This window comes from Mytilus trossulus, chromosome 2 (assembly GCF_036588685.1).
Source record: "Mytilus trossulus isolate FHL-02 chromosome 2, PNRI_Mtr1.1.1.hap1, whole genome shotgun sequence".
In the NCBI taxonomy this organism is placed as follows: Eukaryota; Metazoa; Mollusca; class Bivalvia; order Mytilida; family Mytilidae; genus Mytilus; species Mytilus trossulus.
This window is the reverse complement of record NC_086374.1, coordinates 34885666-34904612: the sequence shown is the minus strand read 5'-3', so window position 1 is coordinate 34904612 and position 18947 is coordinate 34885666. Positions and strand designations below refer to the sequence as shown.

Sequence of the window (18947 nt, the reverse complement as noted above, 5' to 3'; positions counted from 1 at the left end):
AATAATTTTGTATTTCATTTTACCTTTTTTCAGCTGTATTAGTACGAACATGCGTCTGACATACATAATATGTCTGTAAGAATAATTGAAATGAGTTATTAGAAGTTCTACATATGTTAATCTTTTACTAATTTGATTGATTATTGTAGAGGAAGGTCAAATATGTTAAATCAAAACATATGTGTGTGCACATTTCATACAACTTGTTTGTTTCTTTTCATATTATGAAATATGACCCCAAATATGGAGGTGAAACTTTGCACCTAATGTTAATTCGACCAATTAATACATCGATACTAATAATGTACTTTATGTAAAGTACCTACATTAACTGGGTCATAATATACACGATTGCGTCAAAACTAGAAACATTTGCTGCCAAGATGTTTGGAGATTATTTTGTTATCTTTATTAAATGTTGTATCACACACAAAATCATAAGTTACTGCCAGCAAACCAAACCTACTTTTTGACTTTTTTTAATCCTCTTCAACTTCGCATTTGATTTTGACTTCCTAAGATTAATTGTTAAAAGTGGTAATAATGTTAATTTCCTATAAATAGATTGTTTATAAAATGTTGAATTATTCGACACACTCAGATTTTTCTACCCTCATGGAAAAATCTAGCTATAATCGTTTTTTGCAAAGCGTTTCGGAACTTTCAGTTTTTTTTACGCTATTTTGAAAAGTATTAAGGTTTATACTGAGTATATCCCAAACAAACCATGATAAAATGATATTCATCCTCTATACATTGCATAGTACAATATTAACTTATTATATCCTCTATTTTTTATTAATATATAGCGACCAGCCTTCTTATTTAATATGAATTCATCAACATTTAAATAATAACAAAATTTTAACATCGTTCTCTTAAATAAATTGTTCCAGCTAAAGGAAGATTATCGGTATATATTTCTTCAGATAGAATTTTCTTATACTTTAAATTAAGATTTACTATGATTTTATTCAAAAATATAAAAAAAAGTATGGTCAGCGTCCTATTTTTAAAGCTATAAGTCGTGCAAAATTGTCCAAATTTGCGAAGATTGTTCATGAACAAACACACGTTTGTGAATAAAAAGAAATCTATGAGACAGAATTTTGATATAAAATATGAGAAGATATAATAGGCTTTAAAAATACAAAAAGAAAAAAGGTATCAATGCACTTGGTTTCTTGCTGCAAGTAAAAAATGAAAATTTCACTAACATTCCAGTATATGTTTTTATTGTTTTATGAAATATAAGTTTTTCCTGTTTACAAAACGTTGAATTTTTCGAAAAACTAAGGATTTTCTTGTCCCAGGAAAAGCTTACCTTAGCCGTTTTTGGCACAACTTTTTTGAATTTTGGATCCTCAATGCTCTTCAACTTTATACTTGTTTTGCTTTATAACTATTTTGATGAGCGTCACTGATGAGTCTTAGGTAGACGAAACGCGCGTCTGGCGTACTAAATTATAATCCTGGTACTTTTGATAACTATTTACACCACTGGGTCGATGCAACTGCTGGTGGACGTTTCCTTCCCGAGGATATCACAAGCCAAGTAGCCAGCACTTCGGTGTTGACATGAATATCAATTTTGTGGTCATTTTTATAAATTTCCTGTTTACAAAACTTTGAATTTTTCGAAAAATTAAGGATTTTCTTGTCCCATGAATAGATTACCTTAGCCGTATTTGGCACAACTTTTTGGAATTCTGGATCCTCAATGCTCTTCAACTTTGTTCTTGTTTGGCTTTATAACTATTTTGATATGAGCGTCACTGATGAGTATTTTGTAGACGAAACGCGCGTACTAAATTATAATCCTGGTACTTTTGATAATTATTAAGTATGTATTCATCTGATGTTTCAGTCTCGTTGAAATCTGGTTCTTGAATTATTTACAAAACATGTGATACAAGTGAAAAATAGTAATGAGTATTATAAATATCATAATCAAAATTAATTGTGTGAAAAATTGAGTATTTACAATTAGTAGATTTTGAATAATAAAATTTTTAAATTTTATTACCAATCAAGTCAGTCTTTTTAGCCAAAATTTTGAGAAAATGGGTGAGGGTCACAAGAAATGATTTTACCAGGAACATGTACATCCCATATAACTGTTTCGTTTTCAAATTTCTTAGATATGTATTTTTTAAATCAATTATAACAAAGAAGTTGAAATAATATGCATTTTGTTCTTAAAGAAGAGAAAAATCACAAATTTACAAAGTTAATTTGACACAAAAAAAACATCAAAATATGATAAACTTTCTTATATTAACACCTACCTATAGTTTTAATTTTAAGTTTGATTTAATCAGATTGATCCACGTCCTCTTAATTGAAAGTATGAAAAAAAGTTTAATTGTGGAACTGTGATTTTTTTCCCCCGATAATAGCCCAAAAATTGGTAAACATTGATGAAAAATGGGGAAAACATTAAAAAGTGGGTACTTTAAAAGAGCGGTAGCAAAAAGCAAAAGTGCACCACCATATGATTATTTCTTCGCCAATTACTTTTTTACAGTCATATAAACCCAAAAAATCAGGTTTAGAAAAAAAGTTTACTTCTAGAAATTTTTGGCTCCTCAGAGGTGTACATCTTTAAGGGCTCTCTAAAGAAGTAAGCCAGCTATGGTAAACTGATATAAAAGACGTTCATACAAAATATCAAAATTTATATCATCACATGTTTTAATAATGCCATAAATGATTAAATCCCAGTGAAAAATATAAATTACGAATATTTGTGAATTCCAATATTCGCTACCATTTTTGTAGTAAAATCTGATATATTATTTTTCAAATAGAACATCTCTGTTCTTAGTTCAGAGTAAAATTCATAGTTAGATTTACGTGATCACAACTTAAACAATTGACAGACATATTTTTATTGGTACATTTGAAACAAACACAATTTCGTCATGTTTTGGCCTTGTATAGCTTACTGTACAGTATGGGTTTTGTTCAATGTATAATTGTTAAAGACCGTTATTAACATCCTCGTTCCGAAACCAAGTATAGCTGAGTGGGTTGAAGGTATATTGTGTAGCTATGATGTGTTACATAGATAAATGTGGTTTTAACAAGCAAGTGACGACCACAAGGAGACTGTTATGCTACCTCTCGACCTAATATGTTCATCAGTTTATAGGTCAAAATTGAATCCAGATATTAGATATCTTATATGTATCTAATATAAACGGCGTTAAATCAATAATTGTTTTGATGTCCATATAAAATATTTCTTCGTTGAGCGAAGATATCGAAAGGCAACATATTTATGTTTTGTTTTGACAACTTAAATAAGGCATTAAGTAGCAGGTCTTAGAAGATGATAGTCTTTTGATGACTTTAATATGGTTTAGCTGTTAGTTTATGTCCGCTTTACTTGCAACAATATTTGATGTTCGATGTTAATTTTATTGTAGTGCATGAAAAAGTATTAACAAAAATACCAAGGTAAATTAAAAAATAGTCCATATAACGTAACAAAATCAAACACTCGACCATATCAACGATCCGAACGAAAGGAAAACAACTATCATATTCCAGACTATAATGCTATCCACCAAATTTGGAGAATTATTTACAGGTTTTTGAATAAATTATTACATTGACCTCTGCTGAAGAATAATAAACTATATTTTCTATTGATTACATCCACAATATAAAGTACAGAAACTCAGAATTTTTGAAAATAAGAACATGTGGTCTTATTGCCAATGAGACAACTCTACATCAGAGACGAATGACGTAAAATAGCAGCAATAGGTTTCCATGTGGTCTTCAGCAATGAGCAATACCCATGCTGTATAGTAAGCTACATGTATAGCGGGCCCGAAATAACAAATGTCTAACAATTTAAACGAGAAAATCTAACGGCCAGATTTATGTACAAAACGATAAACGAAAAACAAATACGATATGCTTCAACAAACGACAACCACTGAATGACAAGCTCCTGATTTGATACATGCACAGAATGTGGCAATGTTAAACATGTAAGCGTTAGCTGGTGCAAATCCATCTCCCTAACATGGGATAGGGCTAACATTAAAGCATAAGAGCAAACTTAAAAAATATTTGAAGAGGGCTTAACTCATCAGATACAAACATAGCACAAACAACATAAAGTCATTAAAGTACTTGTAGTTACTGAAAGCTAGTTCAAAGCTAATAACAGCTAAAACAAATTATGTATCTACGACAAAAATATCAATCAGCAAACATCCAACATTAGTTTTATAATGGATATCATCACACAAATAGAATGTATTCAGGTTTGGTAGACCCCTAAATGAAATAAAGATATCTGAAGTCTGGCTTCCTAGGGCACAACATTGAAGCGATGACATTCGCAGATTAATGAAGGCCACATCTCTATAGGAAACATCCCCATTTCCTCGTTATTGTCACTTGCTTGTTGACAACAAATAGCTAGCAAAACACCCCGTAGGTATACCATACGTTTCAAGAAGGTAACGTTTTCGAATAAGTTTACGATAATCTCGATGAACGCAAACTTGTCAACGAAAACAATTGAAAAAGAACAGTTAATGTAAAAAAAAAAACGTTTGACCAACGAAAATTTATAAAATCACCAATTGTATAACTTTTGCGGCATTGTTCCTTCTGTGATGCATTCTTCGTGATTAATTTGAAACATTGTTTAAGTTTTACTGACATTATACTTGTTTATTATTTAACTAGTGTATTCCGCAAAGATTGACATAATAATCTTCACTATCTTAATAGATTCCTGTGAATTTGATAATTCATTTAATAATCGGTATGATGTTGTCAGCTTCAAAAAATTTTTAAATGAATATATAGATCGGGTTAGTTAAATGAAGGCAACAGTAGTGAACCGGTGTTCAAAAGTCATAAATCGGTTGAGAAAAACAAATCCGGGTTACAAACCAAACACGGGGGAAACAAATCAACTATAAGAGGAAACCAAAGGGCAACAGGAACACCGAAATGCATCAAAAACAAACGCCAGCATGCATAGAAACGAACCATTTGATAATAACTACCATATTCCTGACTTGGTAGGGGACATTTTAAGAAGGAAAAAGTAGTGGGTTGAACCTGGTTTAATGGCATACCAAACCGCCCACTTTATGTCTCAGCAATTCAAATAAAATATGCAGAGTAAATATGCTGTCTTTAGTCGAATAACCCTTTCTGAAACCAAACTGGTTTTCATTTAACAACAAATATTCTTCTAAAAAGTTACTCAGTCTTAAATTCAAAATTGATGTAAAAAGTTTACCCATACAGCTTAATATAGTTATTGGTCTGTAGTTTTGGGGATCTGACTGGTCACCTTTGTTTTTATAAAAAGGTATAACATTACCAACAAGCCAAAGTTCACTTTTCCAGTATCAAATACAGTATTGAACAGTTTTACATAGATTGGCATGAAAATGTGAGAGATAAATTTCTTTTCGTTATAAGGCTTAACGAATACCGTTATGCGTAGTAATTTGCACGGGTGAATTCACCCGTGCATACCTAAGCGGGAATTAAATCATTCGACGGTTTGCATTCAATCAGTCTACACGTTTAATTCAATTGCTGTTAAGGTCTGTTTGACTTTTTCTGCTTCATGTCTGACGAGGAAATCCAAAGTACTCATGAGCGTGCACCTGCAAGAAGTCATCATAGGAGTGAAGATGACAACCTTACTAGCAACCCTACAGCTGATGCTTTCTCGTTGTTTTCCACTGGACATTGGTCGTCTAACTGTCCCGAAATAAGCGGTCTTACAACACCAGCAGTTGCAAATGAGGTATTATCTATGATTGACTTTAATTTATGTTTAGACACATATGAGTATGACAATGAGTTAGTACAAGTTTATAATGTAAAAGGTCAATTATAGTATAGCATACATTTTTGGAAAGAAACACTTTTATTGGCCGAGTTCAGTTTAAAAAATTTAGTTTTGCATTATACTTGAATCTGGCTATTTTTTGAAAATTACTGATGCACCTACTTCAATCTGGGGTTTTTTGTGTGTATTTTACGGGAGTCGCTAAGGAAGAAAGCACCCCCCTTTTGTTGTTAATCCTTTATCGGTGTTGATTCTTAACAACAGACACGTGCTTCAATACGAAATGTTATTTAAAATTAAATACGAGGTTGTAAAAGAGTCCAAAACGTATGCAGAAAATTAAAAATTTTGCATTTAAGTTTTATTCAAGATATCATCGGGGTACCTTCATATAGATAAGCTTGTTGAATCACAAAAGTTTCTTGTGTTTTCATGGAAAAATGACACTAAAGTTAAATATAACACTTCAGCTTTGTATTTTGTGCTGAGCTCAGCTTGTTCCATTTTCACTAATATGGTACTCCCTCTTGTAAAATATTGGCATAGTAAAGGATTCAATATAATTGTATATCTAGATTATGAACTTGGATTTGAAAATACTGAAACATTTATGTTAAAAGTGTCAAAAGAAGTATTGTCTGATTTCTATTGTCAGCTTTTTTTTGGCCAAATTATGGAAAAAGGGTGTGAAAGCCATACAAAAGTTAAGACTAGATTGGTTTTGTGTGGGATTTACATAGGGGTACTTTAAGTGTACCCGAACAGAAAATGTACGAATATTTTGAATAGTATTGTTTTAGCACTTATAAATCTTTGTAATACGACTGCAAGGAAAGTTGCAGCGGATATTGGTAAACTCATTGCATTATCACCCGCATAAGGTAAATTATGTATAATGTTGACAAGACACTTTCATCATTTAGTAAATGATCGATCCTCTTGGGACTCTGGAGTTAAGTCAGATCTCGTGTCTCACTAAAATCTCAAGGTCAACTTTGCGAGAATTTAAGGCAGTGATTTTGATTTGGAAAGCTTTCGGATAATTTTAAAAATAAATTTTAAACTACTCACTGATTAAAAAACGTAGCTAAATTATCTGAAGTTGGCAGTATGAAACTGGATTTGCCCAATCTAGCTATTGAGATTTGTTATTTTTGTATAGAAAATTCGATGTGTTTAAAAATTGAGTGGATACCAAGAATTTTGAATACTACCGTGGATCAGTAAGACAATTTTTGATTTTGACGATTGGTCGTTGTCCGACAGAATTTTCCATTATTTTAATAAAATATTGGGACATTTTAGATTAGATCGGTTTGCTAATAGTGACAATGCTTAACTCCCAAGATATAATTCAAAGTGTTTTTTTTTATCCTTTAACAAAAGGTATATTTTTATAATTGATGCATTCACGTTTGACTGGTCAATCGATAATAATTTGCTCTTGTCACATGTATCGTTAATAGCTTACACTGTTAAACATATTCAATTATTAGTATATGTAAAGCTAACGGTACATTGGGTATCCTTTACATGAAATCGACAGTTTTCTGGCCGATACTGGAGTCTGTTGACACCGGCAAGTTTGTTGGTTTAGTGCTAGACTTTGTTGAGTATGAAACCCTTTCTAATTTTTTCAAAGTGATTGTATTGAAACTTGTTGCTAAAGTAAATGAATGAATTTTGAGAAAAAAAAAAAAAAAAAAAATCTGTATGCGGACCTTGCCGCTTTTTAATTTTTGATATTGTAACTGTAGATTATACAGTGTACATGTGTGTAATATGCGGACCTGGTCGTGGTGTTCTGTCCTTGAAGGATAGGATTTTGCATTTTTTTTCATTTCTTGTATTGGAACTTGATGCTAAATGAATGAATGAATTTTGAGTAAAAATATCTTTGTGCGGACCTTGCCGCTTTTTTGTTTTTTGATGTTGTAACTGTAGATTGTACAGCGTACATTTGTTTTATATGCGGACCTGGCCGCTTGTATCACGGACCTGGCCGTGATTTTCTCTCCTTGAAGGATAGGATATTGCATATCTTTCCATGTCTTGTTTTGGAACTTGATGCTAAAATGAATGAATGAATTTTGAGTAAAAATTTCTATATTCGGACCTTGATACTTTTTTGTTTTTTGATATTGTAACTGTAGATTGTACAGTGTACATGTGTTAAATATGCGGACCTGGTCGCTTGTATCACGGACCTGGCCGTGATTTTCTGTCCTTGAAGGATAGGATATTGCATATCTTTTCATGTCTTGTATTGAAACTTGATGCAAAGATGAATGAATCAATTTTGAGTAAAAATTTCTTTATGTGGACCTTGCCGCTTTATGTTTTTTGGTGTTGTAACTGTAGATTGTACAATGTACATGTGTTTAATATGCGGACCTGGCCGCTTGTATCACGGACCTGGCCGTGATTCTCTGTACTTGATGAATAGGCGAAACCCATACAAAAGAAAGAATTTAACTTTCTATTTAACCTGTATCATGATAATTCTAACCTGTTCAATTGTATGTTACTTTGTATGTTATAATTGGCGTATGCTTGATTTTTTAGATACAAAGAACTCACGCTTATAATAATGAGTGATATCAGTTTTCATAAAACACACGTTGACACTATATTTCATAATAGCAAGACCGATATTTATTGACAAGGTAGTATAGTTATATCATCTTCATCTTATACTAGAGCCAGATAATCTTTAAGCGCAATAGGGTTAGACAAAAACAATTTAGTTTGTATAGTTTACGAAGAGGAGGCGCTTCTGTTTCTTATACCTTGGCACTCTTTCGCCTTTTGTCTCGACTGGATGCCTTGTATAGAAAAGAAATGCTTTATGTTCGGTTGAACCCACGAAAAAGAACATAAATAAATTTCTTTTCGTTATAAGGCTTAACGAATACCGTTATGCGTAGTAATTTGCACGGGTGGATTCACCCGTGCATACCTAAGCGGGAATTAAATCATTCGACGGTTTGCATTCAATCAGTCTACACGTTTAATTCAATTGCTGTTAAGGTCTGTTTGACTTTTATTTAAAAAAAAAAAAAAATTGGTTTTGAAACAAAAACAATTGTTGTTCTATAGGACTGGTACTGTCTTTTACACGTATATTAAGATTATTATTATAGAATTGTACAATTCAAAAGATGCACATGTATACGTCTGTCCAAAGTTACAGTATTTAATAATTTTTCTCTTTTCTTTCATTTACATGTAGTTGTGAATTGCTTCTAATTTTTGTAATTATATTTTGTAGATTGTTCAGGCTGTTGATCATACTCCTAGTGAAGATAATGTGATAAGGACTGTCTTTTGGCGTAATACCTGCCATTCTTAATTTTGTTTTTTCACATGTAATTATGTTCCGAATGAAATTATTAAAAGACTGGATGCTGCAAACCTACATCCCATAGTATATTTGTGTTTTGTGTTATTAAGCCTTGTATAGAAAAGAAATGCTTTATGTTCGGTTGAACCCGTGAAAAAGAACATAAGTGCTCTTAATATATTCATTTATGAAGAAGTCATCGCCACAAGCTTTGCTATTCTTCAGATTTTTGATGCATTTTAAAATTTCATTTTCCGTAATAGGACTGTTTTATAACGAATTAAGTTCGTTATTTTCATCTATAATAGTTTCTTCACCAGCGTCAGAATCTGACGAATTTAAATTTTTGAAAAATTCAAAAAGTATATCAACAGGAATATTAATCCTTTTTTTCTCTTTATACGAGTTCAATATCTTCCAAAATTCTTTAGATTTACTATTTTATAAAACATTCATCTTATTTCTCATGGCTTTTTAATGCTTATTAATAGAAATGTTCATTTGCCTCTTATATTCACGTTCTGTGTTCTTCATCTCCTCTCTTTTTAGACATGTTTTATTGAATTTATATCTTCGTTTTGGTATTCGAAAGCACCGCTTTTTTCCCCAACATATTTGGTCAAACCACATTTCTTTTCATGTCGTTTATAAGTGAAAGATCCAAACACCTTTTCTGCTGAATCCAGCATTAAACCATTTACAGATTCAACTATTTCATTAATATTTTCTTGAGCCAGTATACTGGTATTCAACATAGTTAAATCATTATTCAATAATTGATCGATTTTATTGTTATAGATATTTCTAAAAAATCGTCTTCTTTTTCACAATCCCATTTTTTGAAGCACTTTCTTTCATTACATGTCAAATCGTTTATTAAAATGTCATCGCATTCGACGATTTTGTCAATCGAGTTAAAGACTAGCTTACAGTTCAGAGGCGAATGAACATCGGAAAAAATAGCAGAAAAATCAATACAGACATATTAATAATTACTAAATTATTATACCTTTGATAACTGTTTTCACCTCTGGGTCGATGCCACTGCTTATGGACATTTCGTCCCCGAGGGTATCACCAGCCCAGTAGTCAACACTTCGGTGTTGACATGAATATCAATAATATGGTCAGTTTTATAAATTTCCAGTTAACAAAACATTGAATTTTTCGAAAAACTAAGGATTTTCTTTTTCCAGGCATATATTACCTAAGCCGTATTTGGCACAACTTTTTTGAATTTCTGGTCCTCAATGCTCTTTAACTTTGTACTTGTTTTGCTTTATAAATATTTTGATATGAGCGTCACTGGTGAGTCTCATGTAGACGAAACGCGCGTCTGGCGTACTAAATTATAATCCTGGTACCTTTGATAACTGGTTATAACACAAAAGTCATGCTTACAAATTATATGTACAAATAAAATAGTCAACCACACTGGCGAAAAGTAAATAAGCATTCTTTATCACCATCAACCCTACCGTTTAAAATAAACAGATTGTTCTTTGTATACATTTCTAAAAGTAGATTCCGAAAGTGTTTTTTTTTGTCTTGTAACTATTTCTAAAATCACCAGTAAGTAAAATCGACTCATGGTTAGCTGAAAATTTTTGAAATTCTTAACTAGTATATATTTGTTTAGGGGCCAGCTGAAGGACGCCTCCGGGTGCGGGAATTTCTCGCTACATTGAAGACCTGTTGGTGACCATCTGCTGTTGTGTTTTTTTATTTTGGTCGGGTTGTTGTCTCTTTGACACATTCCCCATTTCCATTTTCAATTTTATTGTTCAAGTATATTGAATCTGGTACCTTATAGGTAGAATTTTCGGGTGGTATGTACACTGTCTGTACCAATCATAACATCTTGTTCTGTTTTTAAATAATCGGCTGAAATGTTAACCCATATTACTAAATAACTCTCTGTTTCTATTGTTTGCACATAAATTTTTAATTCATTTTTATATCCAAAAGCAATACCACTTGATTTGGCTTTTGATTTAAAAGTATAACCTGGTATATCAACATAATCAAAATCATCAGTTTTTGTTTCTGTTAAGCAGATAAAGTCATAACATTTAATGAGTTTTATAAATTCGGGATATTGCATTCTGCTCATTATCCCACAACAATTGAGCGACATTATACTAAAGTCTAATGAACTGTTAACATTTTTACAGATATTGTTGTCATAACTTGCTTTTCTGTTATTTGCACATCCTTGTTTCTTCAAAATATCTAAATCTCCAATGGGATCCTTACTGTCTGTATTAGGAGTCGAAGATATGCGTCGGGGTCGTTTCCGCTTTTGATGGTTGTCCGGTGTGCGCATTTGAGATGCGAGACTGTCAGTAGGTTCAGTGTCCGAAATTTGGTCGTTATACATTTCACCATCCACACACAAAATGTCTCTAAACTAGCTTAACAGTGTGTCCTTCTTCGCGTTTCTGTTTCATAACTGGGTATAGGCTTTTGCGTGCTTGTTCAATTATGTAAGGAAACTGTCGATTAATCGCAAACGGTTTTCCTTTAAGCCTGTATGTATTTGAGAGCGATCGTGCCAGAACTTTGTAATATAAAAATCTGGCCACAATCGGTCTAGGGCGTCCGCGTCTACCTGGTTTGGCACCATATCCAAATCTGCGTACATTGCCGATTCTATATGTAGGAACTGTTGTATAAATGTTCTAATTACTTCTTCCATGTTTTCTCCTTCGGTTTTCGTCAAACCAGTAAACACCAAGGTATTCTTCATTGATCTGCATTGAAGGTCAATAACGGTGCTCTGTAGAATTTCATTTTCATGTTTTGCGTTCTGGACTACTGTTTTAATTTCATTTCTCTGCTCCAAAGTGTTATCTGCAAGGTCATTTGCTACTTTGCTAATGGATGATTTAACCGATCTTACATCTTTAACGTTGTTTTCGTGATTTAACTTGAAATCGTCCATAAAGTCGCTAATTCCCTGTAGGTTATTATTAGCATCAGTTTGAATTTTTTCATACTTTTAACTTCTTTATTTAGTTCAGTATGATCATGTTTTATCTGGGACAGTTTTCCATCGTTGCTATCACATCTATTTTTTTTTTTATTTTTAATTTGGCATTCAACTTCTGCAACTTTTGAGTTCTTTTCTGTGAATTTTGATACAAGATTTGCCAAAGTTCGGTTCATTTGATTAACTTGTGACATTCCCTTTTCGATAGGTGTAAGTCTCTTATTCATACCTAGCTTTAATTGATAGACATTTTCTAAAGTTACGCTTTGTTCGGGTTGCCCGTATAAAACATCTCTGCTGGTATTTAACATTTGGGAGGTATTGACATTTTCTTCGTCAATTTTTATACACTCTTATATAGCCTCACCTTTGAATAGACTTATTAAGAAGGGATATAATTAAGATACTGTTGTCAAGTCATTAAAGATTGCATATGTTGGCGTTAATATTGAGTCACTGATAAGGTCTTTGCATCGGAACTAAACACATTTATTCTAAAAACAGTTGTTGGCATGACACGGGTAATGTTCTTCTTGTATATGTTATGATGATATGATACTAAACCCCTAACGGTAAGGATTGTACCTGATGTTCATATGATGAAATCATAATCTTTCAGTCAGTTTAATTGAAGTCTGGAGCTGGCATGTCAGTTAACTGCTAGTAGTCTGATGTTATTTATGTATTATTGTTATTTTGTTTATTTTCTTTTGGTTACATCTTCTGACATCAGACTCGGACTTCTCTTGAACTGAATTTTAATGTGCGTATTGTTATGCGTTTACTTTTCTACATTGGTTAGAGGTATAGGGGGAGGGTTGAGATCTCACAAACATGTTTAACCCCGCCGCATATTTGCGCCTGTCCCAAGTCAGGAGCCTCTGGCCTTTGTAATTAGTCTTGTATTATTTTAATTTTAGTTTCTTGTGTACAGTTTGGAAATTAGAATGGCGTTCATTATCACTGAACTAGTATATATTTGTTTAGGGGCCAGCTGAAGGACGCCTCCGGGCATTTAGTTACATTGAATACCTGTTGGTGACCTTCTGCTGTTGTTTTTTATTTGGTCTCTTTGACACATTCCCCATTTCCATTCTCAATTTTATCAAATTGATCTGCGATTGTCACACTTGATTACAGTTCAGTTTAATGTTCAATACCCCCGGGTTACATGTAGATTGTTATGGTCACTGGATTTACGTATGTTATGAATGAAAGAATATATCACACAAAGTTTAAAAAAATAAATCTGAAAATGTCATTTTCTATTATTAAATCAGATAAATTATCCGGGCGGGAGGTCCCACATCTAAGCATAAATCATAAATCGAAGCATCTACGAATTATCCATATGAAACATCATATACTGAAAATAATTGACTTATCTGAGGAGCGAAAATTTTTACGTCTCCATCTCACATTCGTATTCTCTCAGTCCCCGATTACAAGCTTTGCCCAATAATTAATAGTTTGTAAATTGATAAAAATATCCAGTGGGTATCAAACAAGTTCCCAATATGATATGATATATAAAAAAGTCAGGAGTGGATGATTTTTTTTAGATTAAGCTTACACAATTCAACATGAACACGTTCTATCACAGAGGTGTCACCCATTCCCCAGACTTCACATCTGTACAGTAATATCGGCTAAACTACTTTGTCAAATAATTTTAATTGACATTTAACGTTTGAATTAGGTAATCTCCCCTTTTTAAATATCGTACATAGCCTTTGTTGCTTTTTCAGCTTGTGCTATTTCGTTTTTGTGAAACTTCCTGTTCTTGAAAATAAATTTAAAACACCAAAATATGTAAATTCTTCAACAATATCTAACTCAATATCATCATATCTAAAAAGAACATTTCTCACCGGGTTTGATCATGGGTTGTAGCACAGCTTATAGAGTATTATGGCATCTCATATCGAGATAAACGATAGAGTTATCTTTCCTGATACACTGATTTTCAATCTAATATCAGAGAATATGTTTTAATCTATGGAAAGATGCATGGAGTAAAAGGAACGACAGTATATTGCATGACATAAAACCAAATGCAACTTTTAAACAATTTTATATGCAGGAAAGATCAGTGTGTTATTTTTCGATGCCGTTCCGGTATAATGAGTATAACACATGAGTATATTTTAAACCATGATAGATACATCTATGTTTAAACAAATGAAATTCAACAACAATGTATATGTAATGCAGGAAAAGGGGGAAGAATCGGTACTCTGTCGGGTTGTCTCCCCTTTCCCTCCAAAACATTAATAACACTTAAATATATCGGGGGCCTGCCATCTTCCACTTGGGGACTACTCTCACTCGCTATTATGTGTACGGGGATTATAGGTTCTTTCGAATAATCCAAATGAGGCCTGGGACATGATCTGGGGAATACTAGCTCAATCTGGGCTAGGTTATACCTTCTTCTGGCGTGTCCCTCATCTCGGACACTTGATCTTTCGAGGCCTGGCGCTGGTGAATAAAATACTATACTGTTTTTATTATTTATTCCAAACAGCAATCTCTATTGAAGTGTGATATGTGATCTGTGATCTATTGACTAAAATAGTAAAACAGGGCTAATACCATATTTAGTTTAAACATATTTTATTTGCAAAAGTAGCAAAAGGGATTGGACACAAGTTATAACAACATTAGAGACGTCCTCTCCCAATATAAATATAAACACAAAGTACATTAGATAATGGCGAAAAAGAAAAAATACAACATAGTAGTAATGCATGTAATACATACTTCAAACAAAAATTAGAAATAAAAAGAAAAAAGAAAAAAAAAATACAATATAATAAGGAATAATAATGAAACAACTAGACTGGAGTGAAAGGTTGTAAAGTAGAAATTTAGAATGTTAATTGATTGTTTTAAATCTTTGTGTTATTCTGATATAAGATTGTACGGACTCAAAAATGTCTTTGTTTTGCTGAAAAGAAAGGTCACCGTCACCAGCTAATAGAAGCTCAATGGATATAGCATACCTTTCTAATTTTGTAAATAGTATTTCTCTTGCTTCGTTGTGAAGAGCGCACTCTAAAAAATAGTGTATACTATCCTCAACAGGGTGGCCACAGCTGCATGCGGGACTTGGTTTAATATTAACACGATGTAAATCTGAATTTAAAGAACTGCACATATGTCTCAAACGTGTATGAATGATATTAAGTTTTCTATCCCCACAACTAAAATAGGAAGGTGGCTGAATCAATTTGGACTTCATCTTTCGTTTAAAAATATTTATGTTTTTGGACGTACGTATGTCGGGGGGAAGGCTATTCCATTCAATAGTAGTGGATGGGAAAAAGGATTTTCTAGTTATGTCTAGTCTATAACCGGGTACTACATAATTATTACTGTTTCGCAAATCGTAGTTAGATACTTGACCAACAAGCGGGGGCATTAAATCACAGAGATAATCAGGGGCAGTCCCATTATGTAAAGAATAGAACATATTGAGCTTTCTGGATTTTCTTCTGTCCACAAGCAGTTGCCAGCCAGTTTCAAAATATATAGCTTCCCGACTAGCAAACACGGGCAACCCAGTTACTAACCGCCCTGCTTCTAACTGAACATGTTCTAAATTGTCGGCTTCTTGTTGAGTACAACCATCCCATAACTCACATGCATATTCCATAACAGGTCTTATAAAAGTTAAATATATACGAGCAAGATAATTTCAATTCAATACATATTTTATTTTTTTAAGAACATTTAATCTTGTGCTTGCACACTTTAAAATATTTTCTATATGTGTATGGAATTTACCATTGGAATCAAAAGTAATCCCTAAGTGTTTATGACAGGAGACAAATTCTACTAGTTGGTTTTGAAATTCGATTTCAATATCATCTGGGGAAGTATGGCAGGAGAATATCATAGCCTTTGTCTTATTAGGGTTAAAGTTAATAAGCCAATCTTTAGACCATACTGAAATTTGTTCTAAATCGCTGTTTAAGACATCCTCTATAGTGTAAGGGTTATTGCTGGAATAAGAAAGAGATGTATCATCAGCAAACAATCGAGTTAGACTTGTCAAATTATCAGCTATGTCATTTACATAAATAAGAAATAGTAGGGGACCTAATACAGAGCCTTGCGGAACTCCTGCATTAGTATTATCAAAAGGCGAATAGGCATTTGAAACAAAAACGCTTTGTTTTCTATTTGAAATATAACTTTCAAACCATTTATAAAGATTTCCATCAATACCATACGCTTTTAGTTTTATTAAGAGGCCACTATGCCATACCCTATCAAAAGCTTTCGAGATATCACATAATATAAGAGATGTTATACAGCGATCATCAAGTGACATGCATATCCTATAGTAAATTTCTATTACCTGGTGAACGGTAGAATGACCTGGAATAAAACCTGATTGAAATTTGTATAATAAATTGTTTGCTATTAAGTGATTAAATACATTTTTAAACACAATTCTTTCAAAAACTTTACCCACTGCTGATAATAATGAGATTGGTCTATAATTGGAAACCAGTGATTTGTCTCCGGTTTTGAATAACGGCATGACAATAGCTGTTTTCCATTGACTAGGAAACTCTGCCTTTTCAAATGACAAATTAAATAACAATGATAAGGGTACACTGACAGTATAACTTGTCTTTTTTAGCATTTGGTGACTAATTGAGTCATTACCTGATGCTTTTCCCAATTTTAAAGTCTGCAAAATATCAATGACTTGATTTGAGTTTATAAAGAAAATATCTATTTTAGAATTTGACCCAGTCAGAAATTCTGGAGATTGATCATTATTTTCATTTATAGTAGATATGGAACAAAAATACTTATTCAAAAGACATGCTTTATCGTAATTTTCAGTGACTAATTCGTCATTTTCATTTTTAATTTTAGTGATATGAGTAGAATTACCCGATGTCTTAGTTAATTTTTTCATTAATGACCAATACGATTTAGAATTACCAGATGCAAACTCGTCCGTAAAATTGATCTTTTGTGTATCGTTTTAAATTATTCACATTATTTCTTTGCTTTTTATACTTATTCAGATCTGGAATACTATTGGACCTACGAGCTTGTTTGTGTAGTCTATCACGTTTACGTATTTCTCTTCGTAGGTCTGAATTAAACCATATTTTATCATTTGGTCGTATAGTTACTTCTTTTTGTGGGATACAGTCATTAATATATTCAAGAAATTTATTTGTAAAATTTTTACAATTTTGATACATACTATTTTCAGCATTAATTATTGATTCCCAATCAAAAGTAGCTAATACCATATCATCTGAATGACCAAATCCTATTACTACAAGAAAAAAAAACTAACTAACTATAAATATTATTTTTTAACTATATAATTTACAAGAGCTTCGATACTAACAAGATTTTTAACTTCTGTTTCTAAAATTCCCCGTAAATGAATGAAAATAGTATACTATTAAAAACTAAGATTCTAACTCCCTTAGGTAAAGTCGACCTAAAATGGATTTGGCTATTCTTTAATGTCCCTTTTTATCATATAGTTCCGAACTTTTCTAGTATTAATATATTCCAGACTTTGAGCGTTCCTGGTGATTGTTCCGAAAAGTGCTTCGGATGCTCGAAATATAAACAAACAAAGTTATTTTTGGAACATTGAATGATTGCATATTTGTTATGTTAAACAATTTGACTGTGTCTTTATACTTTAAAAATGGATATCATACACATGTACATATGTACCTAAATATATAACGGTTAATACTTCAGTTTAATTTCAAATATATTGATCGTTTAAGTGATTAACTTTACACATGCATGAAAGTAAAGATTTGTGTTTTATATTTAAGCGTAATTATTAAATTTAGTATTGGATCACGGCAAACATGCAAGATAAATTCGCGTGAGACATGCAACGATTGAACTTCTTTGCCATGGAAACAGAAAAAGTTAGAATGTTAAAGAAAACTATTATGATGCAGTGTTACTTTCAAAAATAACATATATAACTGTCAATTATATTGTTGTTACAGTGTGGTCTCACGCAGTGACGATGATTTTCAGACAGGTTTACGATAGGCCTGACAGATTCTTTAATGTGCCCTTTCTATTTAAACGGAATAAACCAAAACTATTTCATGAACTCCAAACATTGTTACTATTATGGTTTTGTACCAAATTTTTCAAGATTTTTTGTTTCAATTCATATCCAAAATATAAATAAATGACATGAAAAATTGGTATTTTTTTCATAGTAACACTTTATCAACAAATAAATCAACACTGACCCTCGTATAACCGAATGACATATGTCTTTGGCCATATAACATCTGCCATATCTGTAGGCAATGCAAGATATGATCAATATATTTAAAATTTTATACCGGTATTTTCCCAATACCTAATGCTAATTAATACCTGCTTTGTACATAAAGCAATCAATTATCAATTTGCCTTTCAGCAAGTTTCCAAAGCAGTATAAATAAAATTAAAATTTTCGATTTCGTCAAACGGGCATTCTAAATTATCAGACATCATGATGCAATTTTCTATAATGTTCTGTCCTTTTATAGTAGTAGTTATCAAAAGTACCAGGATTATAATTTTATACGCCAGACGCGCGTTTCGTCTACATAAGACTCATCAGTGACGCTCAGATCAAAATAGTGAAAAAGCCAAACAAATACAAAGTTGAAGAGCATTGAGGACCCAAAATTCCAAAAAGTTGTGCCAAATACGGTTAAGGTAATCTACTCCTGGGGTAAGAAAATCCTTAGTTTTTCGAA

At 32.3% G+C, this 18947-nt stretch overlaps 1 protein-coding gene across 1 annotated transcript in view; it reads right to left on the bottom strand.

Annotated features, from left to right (window-relative positions):
- Nucleotides 1-18947, bottom strand: part of LOC134705074 (uncharacterized) — an 83306-nt gene that overhangs the window by 54559 nt on the left and 9800 nt on the right. The gene's annotated exons all lie outside the window — the stretch shown is intronic.